At 48.6% G+C, this 21,562-nt stretch overlaps 1 pseudogene; it reads right to left on the bottom strand.

Moving 5' to 3' along the window:
- Window positions 1-866: 866 nt before the first annotated feature.
- Window positions 867-8,315, bottom strand: LOC137362417 (probable G-protein coupled receptor 139; annotated as a pseudogene).
- Window positions 8,316-21,562: the final 13,247 nt, after the last annotated feature.

Raw genomic sequence — 21,562 nt, 5'->3', positions numbered from 1 at the left:
TGTAAAGTGTTTGAAAGGAGTATTAATGGTTAGAAACCATTATTAACGATTCTCAGAATTATGAAGATTATAATTGATTTTGGAGAATTCTGGCTGCAACTCCCCTGTCACCGTTGTAGCAGGCCTCGCCCCCAGGCCCCAAACCATGAATACAGGCTCCGCCCACCACCACTCCCACCCCCCCACCACCATCGGAACTCGCTTTGACGCCACTCCTCCGCCACGCTGGGGAATACACTCTGCATCGCTCCCCCGTCATAATGAGGAACAGGCTCCGTCATACGGCACGTCATCATAGCGACAGGCCCAGCTGCTGCTCTTTAACCATCATAACATGGCTGTACGCTGTCACAATAGGACTGTCCTTGACCCCGCTCTGTCATTTTGGCAGCAAGCCCAGTCCCGCTTTGGCAACATCGTAACATGCCCCGCCTTCGCTTTGCCACCATTGCGACAGACCCCGCCCCGATCTCACTATAGCGTCAATTGATGCCCCGTAATGTCACAGTAACGAAAATCCCGCCCCACACTGAGTCAGTATCGTGACTGGACCCCGCCCGCTCCATCATCACACCGTCAGGACTCGCACCCCGCTGAGCCACCACAGGACTCGTCCCGCTCTGACTCCGGCCCCTACTCTACACAATATGGACAGGACCCGGAGCCGCTCTGTCTCCATGCTGTTAGGCCCCGCCCTGCTCTACCATAGCGACTGGCCCCGCCCCTGCTCTGGCTGCCTGGCGACGGGCCCCGCCCCCGCTCCAGCGCTCCCGAGATAGGTCTCGACCCGCTCTGTCACCATAGCGACATTATAGCCCCGCCCGCACCTCCATGGCTGTTGTAAATAGTCAGTGATTCAGTTCCTCTCATCTTTGAATGAATTTAATAATTGGAGTAAAGGGATTTTGCAGCACATTTTTCAACTGCTCTCAGAACTGAGTCTGGGTCACGGCATAAATCGCAGTGTTTGTGCAGTTACTCAGGAGCTGCAACATGAAGCCCAGTTCCTGCAAAAAACCAGGTAGAAATACAGATTCATACCCCAAATACCACATCCGCCACCATACCGAATACACCATAAACACTGCCCATAGCAGAATGAAATTGGTCGAGATAACTAACAGTAAAATGATGGATTTCCTACGGCTCTCCATCTCTGGGTCTCTGCAACTCTCCCCACTGCTGTGAGCCCGGAGTCTCCTGCGTCCTCTGCTGCTCACTAAAATGTGTCTGATGGTGAAAGCATTGAGAAGCAGAATCACCACAAATGGAACGCATGGAGTTAGAATATGATGGAGGAACTCGATTGTTCCCCAGACAAGAGATATTTGAATATGACCTTCCACAACACAAAACCAGTGGAGGTTCAGCAGCCAATACCAACCTGTTAACATAAAATACCAGAAGATGTTCTTTAAACAGCTCAGCACAGTCACTGTTCCCAGAACCACAGCCGCCGTTTTCTTGCTGCAATATTTACTTTTCAGCTTCTGGCAGCAAATGGCCACAAATCGATCAAAGGTGAAAGTGACGGTGAACCAGACAGAACAGTCTGTGGCTGCATAAAGCAGGATGGCGTGGATATTACACACAGGGATGGAATACCGCAGGAACTGAAACTGTTCACGATAAACAATAGGAATATGCCTCAATATCAGGTCGAGGATAATAACCACTAGATCCGCCACTGCCATGGCCACCAGGTAGCGAGTGACACATTTGGAGAGACCACACTTTCCCCGAGACAGGAGCCCAATCGTCAGCAAGTTAACTGTGAGGAAGGGAAATAAACTGGGAAATTAGACATCAGAATGGGAGCAAAGTTACCAGTTGGATTGAAGAAGTATTGAGCTTTGCAAATATGTTCCTGTATCCAGTGATGTATTGAAATGATTGGACCTGAAAGAACAAATGGGAAGGTCTGTGATAGGGTGGTAGGCAGGAGAGATTAAATAACAAAAAAATAGCTAAACTGAATGTTAATCATAATCCTCCCCTTATCTCCTTTCCCGGACAAGGTTAAAAAAAAATTCCATCTTTAATCTCTTCCATTTCTCATGAAGGGTCACTGCCCTGAAACATTAACTCTGTTTCTCTCTCCACAGATGCTGCCAGGCCCTCTGAATATCTGCAGCATTTTCTATTTTATTTCAGATTTCCAGCATCTGCAGCACTTTGCTCTTGTATAGAAAGTTAAATGTTGGACTGAGAGAGAGATTCCCTCGCCTGTGACAGGCAACACGGAATTCAATTATTTCAAAACAATAATTGGAAATGAGTCCACTGAAAAATCAAGGAAACAAATAATCTCAATCGTCACTAAGTTAAATGCAAACAAGGGAATTTATCAGCCTCGGAGTAAAAACAACAGTTTGAAAGAGATTGTGGTGAATTTTTAAAGTTCGTTACTGCATACAGTGATGGATCTAATTATTGTACCAGTGACAGGGATTTATAATGGGGACAGGGAACCACATTTACTGGACCCAGTGGGGGTGGCGAAGGTGAGGGGAACCTCGCCTAGGCAATCCGTAGACCCCACTAATTCAGTGATGCTCGGGCAATTGACTACCCGATGCTAAGGTCCCCATACCTTTTAAGATGGGGATACCGCTTGCCAAAGCTGCTGGACAATCAGAGGGCCAGTAGCTCATTAGAAATGGAAACACCACCGGGAGCAGTGGAACTGCCAGTAACACACCAGATTTGGGACAAAGACGAGTGCTGCAGCTCCATACCCCAGGTAAGTGTGGTGACAACACTTGATCGGGTCGATGGAGCAGCGGCCCCTGTTGGAACTATTCCAGGGCTGTAAGCAGGTCCATCTCTGGAGTCCCAGACACCAGGTAAGTGAACTGTGGTAGCTATGGCCTGTCAGAGAGCGAAGGCCACTGCTAGTACTACACCAGGCCTGGGCCAAGCCCATCGATGGTGCCCCAGACACCAGAGAAATGTGACACAGTCGCGGGGTCTAATCGGGATGTGCTCACACACTGGCATGCTCACACACCAACGTACATTAATGGAGTGAGAGTTCTTTCAGGTCCTGTTTCGCTCCCCGTTGATAGGAAGGCGCCCAGAATCACCTGCACCATCAGGAATCCCGCTATCACGACAAAGCTACAGGAACTCTCATCCTGCCTCTCTCTGCTGACTGTGAAAATGATGTAATCGCCTCACCTCATGGATGGCCACAATCATCTCCCAGATAAATTGACAGAAAACGCAACTGCAGGCCAGTGAGTTTAACATCTTTGGTGTGTCAAACATCGGGGCCAGGGGGAATGCGTGGGGGGTGGGGGGGGAGGGGTGAGGGAAGGGTGGAATGAGCAGTCACTTGGAGAGGTTTGATTAATTAAGGATAGTCAGAGGGATTTGTTAAATGCAGATCATGCATTACTATGCTAACTGAAAATGTTCATGAAGTAAAATAGAAGGCTGATGAATGAAATGCATTGGACTTTCCATACATGGATTTTAAGAAAGCGTTGAAAAAGGACCCCATAATAGGTTGGATAATAAAATTGAGTCAATTGGAATTGGAGGGTCAGTGTCCAACTGGATCAAATATTGGCTTAAGGACAGATAACTGCGAATCGTGATAAATGGTTGTTTTTCAGATTTGAGGATGTTCGACAGTGGGTTTTTCACAAGTGTTAGTGCTGCGACCACTGCTTTGTTTGTTATGTAGCAATGGCTTGTATCTTGGAATACAGAGTCGAATTTCAATATTTTGTGATGATATCAAGCTTGGAAGAATGGCAAACAGTGACGATGACTGAAACCGCCTGCAACAGGACACAGATAGGCGACAAAATGGACAACAAGTGGCAGGTGGAATATAATACTGGCAACTGTGAGGTGACGCATTTTGTTACAGGACTAGGAGAGACAATATCTAATTGGAACAAGAGTTTCGTTAAAAAGAAAAACTTGAGATTCCACATTTTAAAACTGAAAAAGCTGAACCAGGACTGATTCATGGGATGGCGGGACTGACGTATGAGTGGAGATTGAGTCTGTTAGAATTATATTCGCTGGAGTTCAGACTAGTGAGCAGGCTGGGGCTCATAGAAACCTCTAAAATTCTAACAGGGCTTGACAAGGTAGATGCAATACGGAGGTTCCCGATGGTGGGGGGTCCAGAACCAAGGGTCATATTCTATCTATACGGGATAAACCTTAGAGCACTGAAATGAGGATAACTTTCTTCACCCAGAGAGTAGTGAGCCTATGGAATTCACTACAACAGAAAGCAGTTGAGGCCAAAACATTGTTTGCTTTCAAGAAGGAGTTAGATATAGCCCTTGGGTCTAAAGGGATCAAAGGGGATGGGGCGACAGCGGGAGCAGACTACTGAGTTGGATGATCAAGGCATGATCATAATGAATGGTGGAGCAGGCTGGAAAGGCCGAATGGCCTACTCCTGTTCCTATTTTCTTTGTTTCTAGCTTTGTGGTTGTTTTTAAAATAAGTTACCAGACCTTTCCTGTTTTTGGCTAGTAAACAAATACTGGATAGCATGTAATTTCACGGAAACACAGCAGAGGTGTTCTAACCTGAGGGGGAAGATGTTTGCAAGGAAATGACAGACCACGATTTACAACGGTCACATGATTGCTGCTGTACTGATTTGTTTCACTTTGAACTGTTAAAAAGCCAGTTGGTTTTCGCCATTGGGCAGAAAGAAGTTTGCTTCCTGACTTGCCAGCCCAACAGAAGAAGACCCTGCTTATCTTTCTCTTGAAAAGACAAATCCTGTATCAAGTCCAACTATTACCGCTCTTTGAAGACATTCTGCATCTTTGAAGGAACTTTGCATCAATTGTGTGAGAAGTTAAGCACTTGTTGCTGCACACCTGATGTCAGACCTACGTCAAGCGTTCTGGAACTGCATCTCTTGAAAGCCTATCAAGACTGATCATCAACATCCACTGCAAAGAACTATTCTCGGAAGATTCCTATTGGCAGTCACCTATTCGACTTTGGGAGACCTCCCCAAATCAAAGGACTTCCACATTTTCTCTTCAGTCTAACTTATTTTTATTCCTTCTATATTTTTTGTAACAGCTGTTAAAAAAATCAATGTTTTCCCATTTAACTGGTTGTGTATGTGAATGTGTGTGTGAGGGCTAGGATAAATAAAGAGTTTTAATATTTCTAGTTTACGGCTTTGTATTACTTTAGTTTTGGTTACGGCTTGGGTTATACTAAATAGATAATTAGGTTGCTAGTACAGAAATCCTGATTGGTGTGTTTTATTCTGGGGACGAAAAGTGCATCTGATCTATTATTTCAGTAAGTGGGAACATTTAAATATGTGCTTTGACCTGTGGAGAAGTGGGACTGAATTAGCAATGCCTGCGTCTCGCCCAGGTCGTAAGAACAGATAATTACACAGGGAGGCGGTGGCGGAGTGGTATTGTCACTGGACCAGAGACCCAGGTATTTCGCTTGGGGCATGTGTTTGAATCCCAGTACCTGAAAGAAAGTGGAATTTGAATTCAATTAATAAATCTGGAATTAAAACCATTGTCGATTGTTGTCCTTTCGGGACGGAAATCTGCTGTTCTTACCTGGTCTGGCCTGCAGGTGACTCCAGATCGACAGCAATGTGGTTGACTCTTACATGCCCTCGAAATGGCCTAGCAAGCCACTCAGTTCAAGGGCAATTAGGGATGGGTAATAAATACTGGCGTGGCCTGTGTTGCCCACATCCCATGAACGAATAAGAAAAATGTTTGAAAGTGTGTCGAGAATCCGAGGGGCCTGAGACTACTTGAGCATTGATCTTGGAAGGTGGTAAGACGTATTGAGAGATTGGTTAGTAAAGAATATGGGATCTTAAGGCAAAGAGTACAAAAGCAGCGAAGTTATGTGGAACCTTTAGAAAACTCTGGTTAGGTCCCTGCTGAAGTTTTGAGTCCAGTTCCGGTCACCACACTTCAGGAAGGATTCGAGTGTCCTTGAAAGGGTGTAGAACAAATTTGCCCGAATGATTCCAGGGATGGGGCGGGGTGGGGGGTTAGTTACAGGGTTAGATTGGAAGCGCTGGGATTGTTCTGCCTGGAACAAAGAAGACTGATGCAAGATTCGATAAAAGTGTACAAGATTATGGCAAACTTAGGTAAGTTACACAGACAAAAAAAAAAACACTTTTACCGTTAATTAATGGACGAAGGACGAGGGGCGCAGATTGAAAGTCTTGAGGAAGAACTGCAGGGCGGATATGAGGAAGAACATTTTAAAGAAGCAAGTGGTAATTACCTGGAACTTGCTGTACACACGGGTGTGGAAGTGGAGACAATCAATAATTTCAAGCGGAAACTGGATGGGCACTTGAAGGAAATGAACTCGCAGGGATACTGGAATCATCCCTGAGTCCAAATAGATTTGAGCTCCACTCCAGAGATTTAGCAACATAACCCAGAATCAAGCAGGGATTGGGACTGTCTGGATAGCTCTGCATTGAACCGGCATGGAGTGGAAAGGCCGCATTTCCTGCTCCTCAGCCACTCCGAGCTGGAAAGATCCAGATACATAGATAGTCAATGAAACTGTGACATTAACAGCCACTGGAAGCTCCGTCCTCACCCTGGTGTGCGGTTCCAGGTCGTGTTGCAGGAGGTGGCACAGTTTTGTGACCACGTCCTGATTTAATCAGAGTTACCTCACACACTGTCCATCGGATAGGTGCAGGTATGAAAAATACTCTTGGAAAACCCGGGGTGGGTGGGGCAGAGCCCCCCTCCTCCTCCCTCTTTACAGAGCTTTCCCACTCTTCAGCCTCTGCTCCGTTGGTTGGTCATGTTACATACCCAGAGCCAGTGTAACTACAGTTCCCATACCTCGTACGGAGTTGGGACACCAAATCCTCTGACCTCCCTTAATGTCTGCAGCAGCGCACAACACAACCTCCATAAAACCATCCGCAGCACCTCCACTAACTTTACAATAGCAGTAGTAAGTCAAAAGCCCCTCTACTGTAAGTTGGTGGCCTGTTCCTTTTAAATAACACGAGAGGGGGATTTCTTGTGTTGCTGTATGCATATTCAGGTGAGAGTGACGAACACGGGTGGACAGTGGACATGCAGAGAGCAAGATTGAAAGACATGTGTCAATCCTACCAGAACACTTTCCTCAGCATGGAGCACCACTGGAGAGCAGCCACAAACAGCCCTCACCATGTTAAGGCTTCTAGGCTACACATCCTTGGCACAAGTAGCTTATTGGAACCCAGAACTGCAGCCACGGAGAGGGCGAGAGGGCGAAACAAAACACTTTCAAAGGTGAATTGGATAAATACTCTAAGGGAAACAAATTGCCTGAATAAGGGAATCGGACAGCAGAACGGGACTAATTGGAGGAGTAATGGTCATGGAGGGCTCTGAACACAAGAATACGACTACTACAATCGTGATGCTCCTAGACCAGAAACCATTGTAGATCAGTAAGCACAGAGGTGATGGGTGATCAGGATTTGATGTGAGTTAGGATATGACAGCACATAATTATATGGGCTATGGTTTATGCAGGTTTGTAACTGAGAGGATTGTCAGGGTAGCATTGGGATATTCGACTCTGGAGTTAACAAAGAGATAGACAGTTGTTTAAGGAGCAGATGGCCTAAGACAGAGGATATTACGGGTGTGGTAGTTGACAGGATTGGTGATGGACAGGATACGGTATTGGAACTCAGCTCACGGTCAATGAATCATTTAGAAATTAATGACCCTGTTTTAGGCTCATATATTCGTGAATTCATTGGAAAGAAAGCAGAGTTTGCGCTGGGTGTGGCAAATAATGGCTCCAATTTCCATAACTTAAATAACAAGGACAACCGTGCAATTAATTGTGCTTTGCACACATATTAGCCGGATAGAGAAATTTTCCAGGGGCACCAACAGTAGCAAAGTTGAGACAGTAAAGTAAAAGAACAATAATGCAGTTAGCAATGGCTTATAGAGTTAATAGCTGGAGATAGAGATTTACCAGGAATGCCAACAGTAGCAATGATAGCAGAGTAAATGACAAGAGCAGTAATACAGCTAAGCACGATTTATAGAATTAATAACTGGACAGAGAGACTTACCTGGGATACCAACAATAGCCAGGATGGGATAGTAAATACGTTGAATCATTTGAAGGGCACAAATGATCCGCCAATGTAGTGTTATCCAATCATAATCTGCAGTTAGCTTGCCAAACCAATCGGATAAACGCATGGCAATTGTTGCAACATCCAAATGTATTGCTTTCAGATTCTGACCTATTGTTGTAACATTCCAATCTATTGTTCTCAAATTCGGACCCATTATTGTAACATTACAATCTATTGCTCTCAGATTCTGATCTATCCTCTCCCTCTCACTGGAGCCTCTGATCCCTGTTAGTGCCGGGGGTGATACTCCAGCTGACACTGCGGGATAAGACACTTAAAGGAGTCCCTTATCAATAGAAGAGGAACAACCTCCAGTGACGCAATTAGGGTCCAAGGAGATTGACATTAATTACAGTCACTGCACAAACAGTTCAAATTAACGCCTTTCAATTCCACATTTTTTGGACCACAACAACGAACCACATTTACCCGGTCGATGTGGTATGTATGAGATTGGCTGATGGCACAGGAATTATGGATTTGTTGTGCAGGGGACCCACCGACGGGTGTAGGAGCAGCCGAAACCTCCGGGACGCTTCTCATTGCGGGTAATGAGGGAGCTCAGGAGTGTGAAGTAGTCCTGGCCGAGCTGGCCCATGCTCGGCCGAAACTGCTCATCGGACCCAGGCCTTGAAACCCTCCTCGGGATTTGGTAGCACACAACCCGAGCCGCCTCTCGTAAATACCCTCCAAGCCATTCCAAACGCCGTGGAGGGGTTTCCAGCACGGGATGCTCCTGCACACTCTCCACTTCCTCACCCTCGTCAGCTTTCCAGACATGCCCTGGCAGTTTGTGTTACCGTCTAGCAGTGAGGGGAATCCCCTGTGCCGGTCTCTCTACATGGGAGTCCTCCCCACTTTACATCAGGGAGCTGGGGAGTAAGGTGCTGCATAGGGTAGTCCCGTGCAATAGACTTTTAAGCAGGTTCACGGACTCCCAGTCTGGCTATAACTTCTGTGGCTTGGACGAGTCCATGTTCCATGCATATATGTGTGAATTTGCGTCCCCTGTTTACATATCTAAAGGGGCTGCTCTTCCAGTTTCGTTTGCAGTTCACCTGGCGCTGCTGGCCTTTGTGCACCCAGGGTGGTGTGGCATGGTCTGGCATGACGATCCCCTCGTCGGGCTGCTCCTGGGAATGGCAAAGGTGGCAGTTCACAGTTCCAGGCCAAGAGCTGTCGGGGTCCGTCCGCCCTGATTGCCTGTCACTCTTCCGAGGTAATGTTACCGTTCAGGTGTACTTGGAGAAGGAGCATGCAGTGTCCGCCAGTATGCTTGAGGCCTTCGCAACCCTGGGCACTGCAGGGGCTGGAGTGTATCATTGATGCCGAAAATGACATTTTAATTTGAGGTTTTGGTTCATTTAGCTGTTTTTGATCAAGTTATTATAAAATGTATTTAAAGGTGACCTGGTGAATAAAGGCCTTCTCAACAAAAATAATACAAAGGTGCCTGGGGTATAAATACCACCTTATAAAAAATAAAAATAAAACGAGTTAGATATGGAGTAAAGCTCCCTGTTCTCTGTCCCCATCAAACACTCCTGGGGCAGTTACAGCACGGGGTTATATACAGAGCTAATCTCCCTCAACATATAAATGTAAAAAAACGGGGTTAGATAGAATAAAGCTTCCACTGCACTGCCGCATCAAACACTCCAAGGACAGGTACAGTACGGCGTTGGCTGTTGCCTGATTGGAGGTGCTGTGTGGTGAACGAGGTTCACCTGACCGTGGTTATGTGATGGAAGCTATAAGGTGGCGGCTGCGTGACTGTTGCAAGTAGAAAGACCGAGATTGAAAGGAAGGTTTTTACATCCCTCCTTATTTTGAATGAGGAAAACAGAGGAGGCCAAAAGAACTGGCAGCTCTTGTGAGTTTGGCTTCTTGATTGATTATTGTGGGGAGCGGGAAGGATGTGGCCTAAAGTCCTTGGCTGGAGCAAGGACAGGGAGGTCCTGTGTTTCACAGCATTAAATAGGAACTCCCACCCCACCCCAACAACCTAGCCTGGGATAGCTGGACCTGCCCAGGTGATGAAACTTTATCTTTTTTCCCTCAACACCGGAAGCAAAGTGTGCCTGGGCAGCTTACAGCTGTCCCAGGAGAAGGCATCGCCACCCCCGCCCCCCCACTACCACCTCCAACTGCAAGACCAGCGAATGGACTGCCTTGAATTAAGTTCGGCAAAGATTTCTCCTGGCCTTTTTTCCCCTTCACCCTCTCTCTCCTACCATAATCTCCAGTACAGTATTTGTTGGACAATTTGTTGTTATTTATTTATTTATGTTTTCTCCAGATCTATTTTTTATAACGTTGGGTCTGGCTCTTCTAGCGCATGGCTTCACATTCGTCTCCAGTGCTGGGGCCTTCCTCTGCTGCAGCAGCTGTTTCAGCCGCTCCTGTATCCCCATCACATTTAAAATGCTGACATCAAAGCATGGAGTGAAGAATTACACCCAACACACCATAACTATTGAGGAAAGCATTGAGGCAATGACAGAGGTTGTCGGCCCCTCGGCCAATGTTGCAGCCTCAAAGATGGACAGGGAAGTGTTTTTCCTGATGGCCGAGCAGGCAAGGGCCCGGGCCCTGAGCTGGGGGTTCATCGTGTCTGGGGCTTATCTGCAAGTGGAACCTCTGGAGCCACGCCAGAGCGTGTGACTCTCTCGAACGTCCCGCCCTTTATTCTCGATGGGCTCAACCTCCCCCACCTGCGTCATCTGGATGAGGTGAGGTTCGGGATCACCCCAGTACCACTCAGTCTTCGGGAGAACAGCCTCTGACATATCTACTCCTCACGCCGCAGGCTATTCAGGCAGTTAGCGTGGGAGGAAGTCACGGAAGGCTAGTTTGCTGCTCGGTTCCAAGGGATGGCCGACCATGTCTTTTCGACCTCGGATGGTAACATTCCTGCAAAGGGGTGGGATATTTTCAAAAGAATTGCCCCAAACTCCCGGCACCCCCAACCCCACATCGGCAGCCTAAGGTGTCGCTGCTGCACCTTTTCCCAATCCCCCTGCACCTCTAACAGACACCGCTCAGCTGGTTCCGGAGGCCTTGGTTTTTTTCGACTCTGGAAAGTAGGGGTGTACCCTTCCGAGTAGAAGGAAGACAGGGAGAAAGAATGAACACCGATAGGCGCGTCCCCCATGACTGAGGCACAATCAGAGTCTGGGATCAGCCCAAGTCCCGAACCCGGGAACCCACTTGCCCCAGGGCTAGTTCAGGCCCAGGGTAACTAGTCAACGTGAGGGAACGGTGGCGGAGGCCTCTGACGACATGGAGTTCTCTGAGCCTACGTGGCCTAATGTGGAAAAGAGAAGAAAGCACACCTCAGGTTGTGCCACATAGGTAACACAGGATCCTGAGGGCAAGGTCCATCTGCTGGAGGGGTGCTGTCCTGTGGTGTTTCTCCGCTGGTTCCCCCTGCCCCAACCACCATCAAGACTGTAAAGCCTGGGCGGTAGGTCCCTACCCATCAGGATGGAGGGAGCGGAAGTCCACTCTGCATGTGGCCCCTCCCGAAAGAGCAAGTAGAGCCCTGCTTGTGATGGAGGAGCCTGGGGACACCTCTGAAGAAGTCACCCATTTTGCCACTGGGATCGGGGGACCTGCATGGACGGTGGGTGAGGCCCCAAAGGGTTGGCCCTCCCAGCCATAATTCACTCCCGACCATGACGTACTGAGCCAGTTACGAGGGAAAATGTTGCCCTGCCTGCTGGACCTGTGGATTATGACGGGGCCGGAGATGGCCTCCCCTCTTCGCCTTTATTCCCGGCTCTGGCTGGATTTCTGGAGTCGGGAAATACCGTTTCCACTGGGTCATTCATTGGCTTGGAAACAGAGGTTGTTGGGGGTGTGGGGAGGGGGTGGGGTGTTGGGGGCGTACGGAACCGCTGGTGCACATAGTCTCCAGTTTCACAGAAGAACCCATTGAGTACTCCCCAATCATCGATCCTGGGGGTGAGATCGTGACAGAGCCGGGACAAGTTGGCACCTCCGAGACGTCCACCTGACAGTGTGAGTTTTGTGTGTGTCGGGTACTGGCAGTGACGACCCGGAGGAGGAGGGGGTCTCGGTATGGGCACGGAGGACCACCATGAATCCATCGCTAGTGAGTCCGTGGACAACCTCGTGCCTCCCACCGAGTCTCCTCTCATCCCCATCACACTATTTCGGGACATCCTCGCTGTATGCAGGGGTTGCTGCAATGAAGTTCAGCAGCCCTTCGGCCAGATACTGAGTCTGGCGCTAGTCATCCAGTCTACCTGCGCTGCCCTCAAGAAGACGGGGAATAGTGCGGGTGTGAAACTGGTTGAGAGGCGCTGGCTTAAAGCGTTGCTCAATGGGTTGCTGGGGTTTGGAAGGTGAGGTCTGCTTTCGTTGCCTCTTCACAGTAAGGTGTTGGTTATGGGATCAAAGTACTTTTGACATCAAGATAACCAGAGCCAGCCCCAACGTCAATGGCAGCAGGAGGCCTCTCCGCAGATTTCATAATCTCTCTGTCCTCCAGGAAGGGAGCTATGTGGTGAGCCTTCTGCAGGAAAATAACACCATTCCGGGAGACGAAGCCACCTGGCTCCTGGAGAGGCTGGAATGGGTCGACATGAGTGACCTCACCCATATTTCTTGTTGGGTGGCTATCTTATTGTCCCACACTTTTCAGCCGGTGATCTTGGGTGTCAAGGAGCTTGTGCCAGGCCGCTAGCTCCACCTCGCCGTTTCCCTGGGTTTCGTGCCACTCCAATTTGTGGATATATACGTGCCCGGGCTTGGGACATTGCAGGAGGGCTTCTTTAAAGAACTGTCTGCTCTCTTGAGCTCTATCAATAGCGGCGAGTGTATCATCCACGGGGGGGGGGGATTTTAACTGTACCCCTGAGGTGAGGGATCGCTTCGGTTCCCAGCGTGGCCAAGTCATCAGTGGAGAGGTTGAGGGGACTGATCAGCTCCCTCAAGTTGGTGGACATCTGGTGGAATCTCTATCACGACTCCAGCGCCTTCACCAGGAAGTCTGGAGAAGGATGTTCCCTAATGGACCATCTCTAATTTCACAGGAATATATCTCCCACGACTCGGCGGCCTCCATGCGCCTGGTGCAGTGCTAGGAGCATCATCTGTGTGGCCAGAGTTCGCTTCGCTTCTGCACATGGGTGGGGTCTGCATACATGCATTTTAACAACTGGCTGCTGGAGGACGAGCAATTCCTGGACTTGTTCCGTCGATTCTGGGCCGACTGGAGAAGGAAGCAAGGGTGCGTCCCCTCCTTGAGGCTGTGGTGGGATGTGGGCAAGACTCTCATTCGTGTCCTCTGTCAGTATACGCAAAGGGGTTGACTAAGAGTTGCAAAACCGAGATCAGGTGCCTTGAGAGGGAACTGCTCGACTTGGAGTCCAATCTCACACAGGACATCGCAGGCAAGGAGAAGAACGGTGCGCTGTGGGACCCGCAACTCATAGTCCCGAGGGGCGTGCGTGAGGCTGCGGATCCAGATCCGGGAAGATTTGGCCTGCGCCTCACCGTTTTTCTACACGCTGTGAAAATGGCAGGGTGTCCGTAAGCAAATCACTGACATGCTGACCGATGTTGGATCCTCCGTCATGGATCTGGAGGGAATGGGCCTCCTAGTCCATGCCTAATATAGTGTACTGTTCTCTCCGGATCTCTCCAGCGAGGATGGGAGCAGTTCAGTGGGAGGACCTGCCGAAGGTCAGCCCAGATGACACCGAAGGATTAGAGGCTCCGCTCATGTTGGCAGAGCTAACTGGTGTCCTCCAGCTCTTCAGGGGAAAATCCCGGGGGCTGGACGGGTTAACCGTGGAGTTCCTCAGGGCAATCTGGGACATCCTGGGGGCGATTATGCGCGGGTCCTGGGGGAAAACGTTGCGACTGGGGAGATGCCCCTGTCTTCGCGCAGGGTGGCCATCATCCTTCTGCAGAAGAGGGGCAATCTTCTCCTGCTGAAGAATTGGCGTCCAGTCTGCCACCTCGTCTCGACTCTGTGCTGGCCCACATCTTGAACCGGAACCAATACTACATGGTCCCGGGCCAGTCCTTCCAGAACAACATCCACATGGTCCAGATCCTGATCCATCTTTCCCAGAGGACTGGTCTGTTGGTCGCTCTTCCCTCTCTCGCTCATGAGAAGGCATTCAACACGGTGCATGACAAATATATTTTCGTGATTTTGTGCGCGTTCAGACTCGGACCACATTTTGTGGCCCAAGTCGGAATTCTGTACACCGCCGCATAGTGTCTGGTTAAAGTTAACGGGACCTTGATGGCTCCTCTTCGCTTTGGTAGAGGAGTGTGTCTGGAATGCCCCATGTCTGGCCAATTATATACCATCTGCGTGGAGCCGTTCCTGTGCCTGCTTAGCAGGAGGTTGACGGGTTTGAATCTGCGCGGGCCGGCAATGTGGGTCATCTTTTCAGCTTATACCAATCACATCTTCCTCATAGTCACAGATCCCGTTGACTTGCAGAGGATGCGCGACTGCCAGCAGAACTTTTCTGCCGCACCCTCCACGGGGATCAATTGGGAGAAATGTTCCAGACTCCTGGTGGATCAGTGACGGGTTGACTGCCTGTCCAAGGAGATGACAGCTTTTGCGTGGACCACCACGCACTTCCACTACCTGGGTGTCTATCATAGCCCCTTTGCAGAAGCTTGGATGGCAGACTGGCAGGAGTTGGAGGCGAAAGTCACCACCTGCATGGGGCGCTGGACTAGACTGCTCCGAGTGCTTTCCTACAGGGGCGGAGCGTTGGTCCTAAACTAAGAGGTGGCCTCGAGGTATGCAACCTGTTGGTCATTTTGGCCCCGACCCTTGCTTTTGCCACCAATTTCAAGAAGAAGCTCATCGATTTCTTCTGGGGCAAGAGGAAAGACTTGGTTTCTGCCGCGGTCCTGAGTCTCCCATTTGTGGAGGGCGACCAGTTGCTGGTGTGCGTCCGCACCCAGGCTGTAACTCTCCACCTTAGGAACCTGCAGAGATTGAACATTGAACATCCTCCCAGATGATGTGCACTGGCATCAGATTTTGTTACACCAGGGGCACTGCCTTAAAGACGGCACGCAACTCCCAGTCGAGAAGGTTAGCTGCACCTTGCTGAGGGTGTTGTCTGTCTTTTACTGGGATCTATTCAGTGTCTGGAACATGGTCACCTCCAGTCAGGGCATTCTCCCCCTGGTGGAGGATGAGCACCAAGGCTTTCCAGGTTGCCGGCTCTCGGGACAGTCCGATAGGCAGAGGAGTAGCCAACGCCCGTGGAATGCCTCGATGTGCCGTTGATGAGGGAGCTCGGGAGTGTCGAATGCTCTCGGCCCAGCTGGACCCCGGTCAGCTGGACCTGCTCATCAGACCCAGGCCATGGAAATGTCTTCGGGAGCCGGTCCCACACAACCGGTTTCCTCTATGGGCTGCTGCAGCACACTCTCCACTTCCTCACCTTTGTTGGACGCTCAGAAAATCTGTGGCGATCCGTTTTGCCATCTGGTGGCAATTGGAATCCCCGTTGGCGGTCCCTCCATGCAGAAGTCCCCCTTTTACATCGGGGACTTGGGGTGCAGGGTGTTGCACAGGGCAGTCCCATTAAATGGACTTTTAAGCAGGTTCACAGACTCCCAGTCCGCCTGCAATTTCTGCGACCTGAATGACCCCGTGCTCCATGTTTATATGGAGTGTGCGAAGTTGCAGCCCGTCTTTGAGTACTTAATGGGGCTGCTCCTCATGTTCCGGCTGCACTTCAGCCCCACGCTCCTGATCTTTGGGCACCCGATGGGGAGTGGCGTTGGCCGGGAGGAGGGGCTCCTCTTCTGTCTGCTGCTGGGCCTGGCCAAGGTGGCAACCCAGGTCTAGCCTGCAGACTGTCGCGGAGTCCGTCCACCCTGATTGCCTGCCCCTCTTCCGCGGTTATTATTGGGCCTAGTTGCCCCTGGAGAAGGAACATGGGGTGTCCAGCGATACTCTTGTGTCCTTCCACGATTGGTGGGCAGCGCAGGGGTTGGAGTGCATCATTAATGCTGAGAATGGCATTTTGATTTGAGTTTTCTTTTATTTATCGTTTTTGTAATAAAGTTATTTGTTTAAAATGTACATAAAGTGGCCATGAGAACAAAAACCCCACTAGCAAAATAAAAGTGGAATAAAAAAAAATTCAGAGTCAGAAAAAAGCTGCCTCTACACTGTTCATCTAAACACTCCCAAGACAGGTACAAGACTGTTGAGGTACAGAATAAAGCTCTCTCCTCACTGTCCCATCAACGACTCCCTCGATATGGTAGAAATTGATCATATATCTCTCCCCTTAAACTTGGGCTAGACAAGGCTAGCGTCCTGTTCAAGTTTACCTTCCAATCACAGCACTGAGCTAAACCCAGTCCATCATAAGCAGGGCTAATGGAGGCTGGTTTCTGGACAATGCAGTGATGTCACAAAGCAAGAACATTAAATTCAGCTGGCTCCCTTCTTGCTCATTTAATGGTGAAAAACTGGGATATGCTGTCTCAAAGCACATCCCAACATGTTCACACTTAGAACACCAGTGTGGACAGCTGGGACATCCTGTCTCCAAACACTTCCCACCCTGTTCATCCTGAGAATACCAGGGTGGAGAACTAGAACATCCTGTCTCAAAACACATCCCACTCTGCTCATCCTGAGAATACCAGGGTGGAGAAGTAGAACATCATGTCTCAAAACACATCCACCCTGTTCATCCTGAGAATACCATGGTGGAGAACTATAACATCATGTCTGAAAAAACCTCCTACCCTGTGCATACCGAAGACACCCAAGGGGGAGAGATGGGACATCCTGTATCAAAACACATCCCAGCCTGTTCAGACTGAGAACCCCAGAATGCAGAGCTGGGACAGTCCTTCTCAAAATACATCACACCATGCTCATCATGAGAAAACAAGAGTGGTGAACTGGAATATCCTGTCTCAACACACACCAAGCCCCGTTCACACAGAGAATCCCAGAGTGTAGAGCTGGGGCATCCAGACTTAAAACACATCCCAACCTGTTCATACTGAGAAACCCAGAGTTCAGGGCTGGGACATCCTGTCACAAAACACATCCCACACTGTACATCCTGAGAATTCCAGGATCGAGAGCTGGGGAATCCTGTCTCAAAACACATCCCACCCTATTCATATTGAGAAACCAAAGGGAAGAGATGGGACATCTGGTGTCAAAACACATCACACTCTGCTCATTCTGAGAATTTCAGGGTGGATCGCTGGGACATTCTTTCTCAAAGCACATTCCATGATGTTCATACTGAGTATTCCAAGCTGGAGAGCATTCTTTATCAAAACGCACTCCACCCTGTTTATGCTGAGAATTCCAGGGTGGCGAGCTGGGACATCCCGTGTCAAAACACATCCCATCCTGGGAATACCAGCGTGGAGAACTGGGACATCCGTCTCAAAACACATCGCTGTTTATTTATTTATTTAGAGAAACAGCACTGAAACAGGCCCTTCGGCCCACCGAGTCAGTGCCGACCATCAACCACCAATTTATACTAATCCTGCACTAATCCCATATTCCGACCACATCCCCACCTTCCCTATATCCCCCTACCACCTACCTATACTAGGGGCAATTTTATAATGGCAAATTTACCTATCAAGCTGTAAGTCTTTGGCTGTGGGAGCAAACCAGAGCACCCGGCGAAAGCCCACGCAGACACAGGGGGAACTTTCAAACACATCCCACCCTATTTGTGCTGAGAATGCTAGGGTGGAGAGCTGTGACATTTTGTCTCAATACACATCCCACCCTGATCATCCTGAGAATACCAGGTTGGAGAACTGGGTCATCTCGTCTCATAACAGATCCCACCCTGTTCATGCCGAGAATTCGAGGATGGAGAGCTGGGGCGTCCTGTCTCGAAACACAACCCACCCCGTTCATCCTGAGAGCAACAGTGTGGAAAGCTTGGACATCCCATTTCAAAACGCATTCCACCTATTGATAATAAGCATCTCGGGTGTAAAGTGGCACATCCTTTCGCAAAACACATCCTTCACTGTTCATACAGAGAATCACAACTGGAGAGCTGGGACATCCTGCCTCAAACTTCATCCCACCCAGTTCATACTGAGAATCCCAGAGCGGACAGTTAGGAAATCCTGCTTCAAAACACATCCCACTATGTTCATGTTCAGAATTCCAAGGGAGAGAGCTGAGACATCCTGTCTCAAAACACATCCCATATTGTTCATCCTGATGTTCATACTGAGTATTCCAAACTGGAGAGCTGGGGCATTCTTTATCAAAACGCATTCCACCCTGTTTATGCTGAGAATTTGGAGAACTGGGTGGAGAACTGGGACATCCCCTCTCCACACACATTGTGCTCTGTTATTACTGAGAATTGCAGGGTGGAGAACTGGGAGATTCTGTCCCAAAGCACATCTCACAATGTTCATACTGAGAATCCCAGGCTGGAGAAATGGGAAATCCTGTCTCAAAGGACATTCCACCCTGTTCATACTTAGAATCCCACGCTGGAGACCCGGGACATCCTATTTCATAGCACATCCCACCCTGTTCATACTGAGACTACTGGAGTGGAGAGTAAGGATATGCCTTCTGAATACACTTTCCACCCTGTTCACGCTATGAAATGTCTCAATACACATCCCACATTGTCCATCCTGAGATTACCAGGATGGAAACCTTGGACATCCATTCTCAAAACACATTCCACCTGTTGATAATAAGCATCCTCGGGTGGACAGTGGGACATCCTCTGTCAAAACACATCCCACCCTGTTCACACTGCGAATTGCAGGGCGGAGAGCTGGGACATCCCTTCTCAAAGCACTTCCCTCCCTGTTGATACTGAGAATCCCAAGTTGGCGTCCTGGGACATCCTGTCTCCAAACACATGCCACCCTGTGCATACTGAGGATCCCAGGGTTGAGAGATGGGATATCCAGTTTCAAAAGGGGATGCGGTGGCGTACTGTTATTGTCACTGCACTCGTAAACCAAAGACACAAGTATGGCTCTGGGAACGTGGGTTCGAATCCCACCACAGCAGAAGGTATAATTTGAATTCAATTAATAAAAAAAAAATCTGGAATTTAAAGCTAGTCTAATGATGGCCATGAAACCATTGTCAATTGTTGTAAAAACCCATCTGATTAACTGATGTCTTTTAGGAAATCTGCCATCCCTACCTGGTCTGGCCGACATGTGACATCTTACATGCCCTCGAAATGGCCTAGCAAGCCATTCAGTTCAACGGCAATGAGCCATGCCCAATAAATGCTGGCCTGGCCTGTGACACCCACATCCCATGAAATAATTTAAAAAAAAACACATTCCACCTGTTGATATTGAGAATCCTCGGGTGGAAAGTGGGACATCCTGTCTCAAAGCACATCCCACACTGTTCATACTGAGAATACCAGGGTGTAGCGATGGGACCTCATGTTTAAAAACTCATCCCACCCTGTACATACTGAGAATACTCAGGCCCGCTCGCTTTCTCCCTTCAGCCATCCTGTGCTGCCATCTGTTTAGGTTGCCTCTGTGTGATTATTTGAACAGCGCCATATTTAGTCCTGGCAGCTGCCTGATGTCGAAGACTGTGTCGTTTTAGTGGCACAGACTGCATTTTGCATGTGCCACTGCAGCGCAAGCTAGTTGTCACGTTTTCAGCAAAAAAGGCGCTTGACAACTGTACTAGAATTCTTTGAGGATGCAATTAGTAGAGTTGATAAGGAGCAGTGATGGATGTGCTTTACTTGTACTTTCAGAAGGCTTTCGACAAAGTCCCACATAAGAGATCAGTATGGAAAATTAAAGCACATGGGATTGGGGGTCGTGCATTGCGATGGATAGTAAATTGTTTGGCAGACAGGAAACAAAGATTTGGAATAAATGGGTCTTTTTCCGAATGGCAGGCAGTGACTAATGGGGTACGACAGCGATCGGTGCTAGGACACCAGCTTTTCACAATATGCATTCATGATTTAGATGAGTGAACTAAATGTAATATCTCCAGATTTTCAGATGATTCAAAACTGGGTGGGAAGGTGAGCTTTAAGGAGGATGCAGAGAGGCTTCATGGTGATTTGGACAAATTGACTGAGTGGGCAAATGCATGGCAGATGCAGTATGATGTGGATAAATGTGACGTGATCCACTTTGGCAGCAAAAACAGGAAGTCAGATTATTAGCTGACTGACTATAAACTGAAAGAGTGGAATATGCAACGCAACGAGACCTGGTTTTCGTAAACCAGTTTCTGAAAGTAAGCATGAAGGTGCAACAGGCGGTAAAAAGGGGAGATGGTATGTTGACCTTCATAGCGAGAGGATTCAAGTACAGAAGCAGGGCTGTCTTGCTGCAATTACACATAATGAATTCACTTCTAAAATGCAGTCACTGTTACAATGAAGTGAATCCTGCAGGCGAGCTGTGCACGGCAAGATCCCAGCAATGGTGACACTTCAACATTCACTTGACCAAGGTTTTGAGTGTGGATTTATCTCCCTCCCCCTCTCTCTCTCTCTATCTGTCTTGCTCCATATTTCTCTGCCTTCCCTCCCTCACCCACACTCTGCCTGTCTCTCCCTCTCTGCGTTTAACCTGCCACCTCCAGCTGGTTCTCACTAGCCCTCTTTTCTCTCCATCTGTTTCTGCCTCACTGTTGTAATGTCGGAATGGATGCAGAGAATGCATGCACAGCAGGATCCCACAATGTGATCATAGTCAGATATCCCATCACAGTCATCAGAAAATGCTAAACTCCATCTTTAAACTTATAACAAATCTTTATACAGCTTCTCATTCAGCAATTGTAATTGTTGTGCAATTCTGGTAAAAACACAGAAAAATCCACACTCAGACCCACAGGAAGCTAAATTTTAAAGTGTCCTCATTGTTGTTATGTAGGAAATGCTGCAGGGTACTTGATGCACAGCAAGATCCCACAAGCAGCATTGTAACAATAACCAGATTTCAGTCCCCAGAAAGGGTGAAACTCCCTCTTTCAACTGGGAACCAGCTGCTGATTCCATCTCACCATTTCAAATAACAACAAATCACATTGCTGTTTGTGGCATGTTCTTTATATATTTAATGTTTAAATTCAGATGGTGAGTGTGAAAAAGAGTCAGAGAAGAGAAAGCATGGGGGGAGATAGAGACACAGGGAAAGAATGTGGAGACAGAGAGAAAGCTAACCTCAGAACGATAGTAAAATGAATTAAAATGGGCACCGTGCATCATATTTAACTGTTAGCTTCATAGCATTGCCCAGAACAGAAGCAAACCTCACAGGCAAGGCTGGAAGGAGCAAGAGGCAAATGGGACTCCCTCCTGGGGCTGCTTCTTTAACCCCAGGCTTTCACACTGTTTAAAACTCCAG

The sequence above is a fragment of the Heterodontus francisci genome, unplaced genomic scaffold (genome assembly GCF_036365525.1).
Source record: "Heterodontus francisci isolate sHetFra1 unplaced genomic scaffold, sHetFra1.hap1 HAP1_SCAFFOLD_52, whole genome shotgun sequence".
Lineage (NCBI taxonomy): Eukaryota > Metazoa > Chordata > Chondrichthyes > Heterodontiformes > Heterodontidae > Heterodontus > Heterodontus francisci.
The sequence above is the reverse complement of the archived record's forward strand: the minus strand, read 5'-3'. Positions and strand labels throughout refer to the sequence as shown.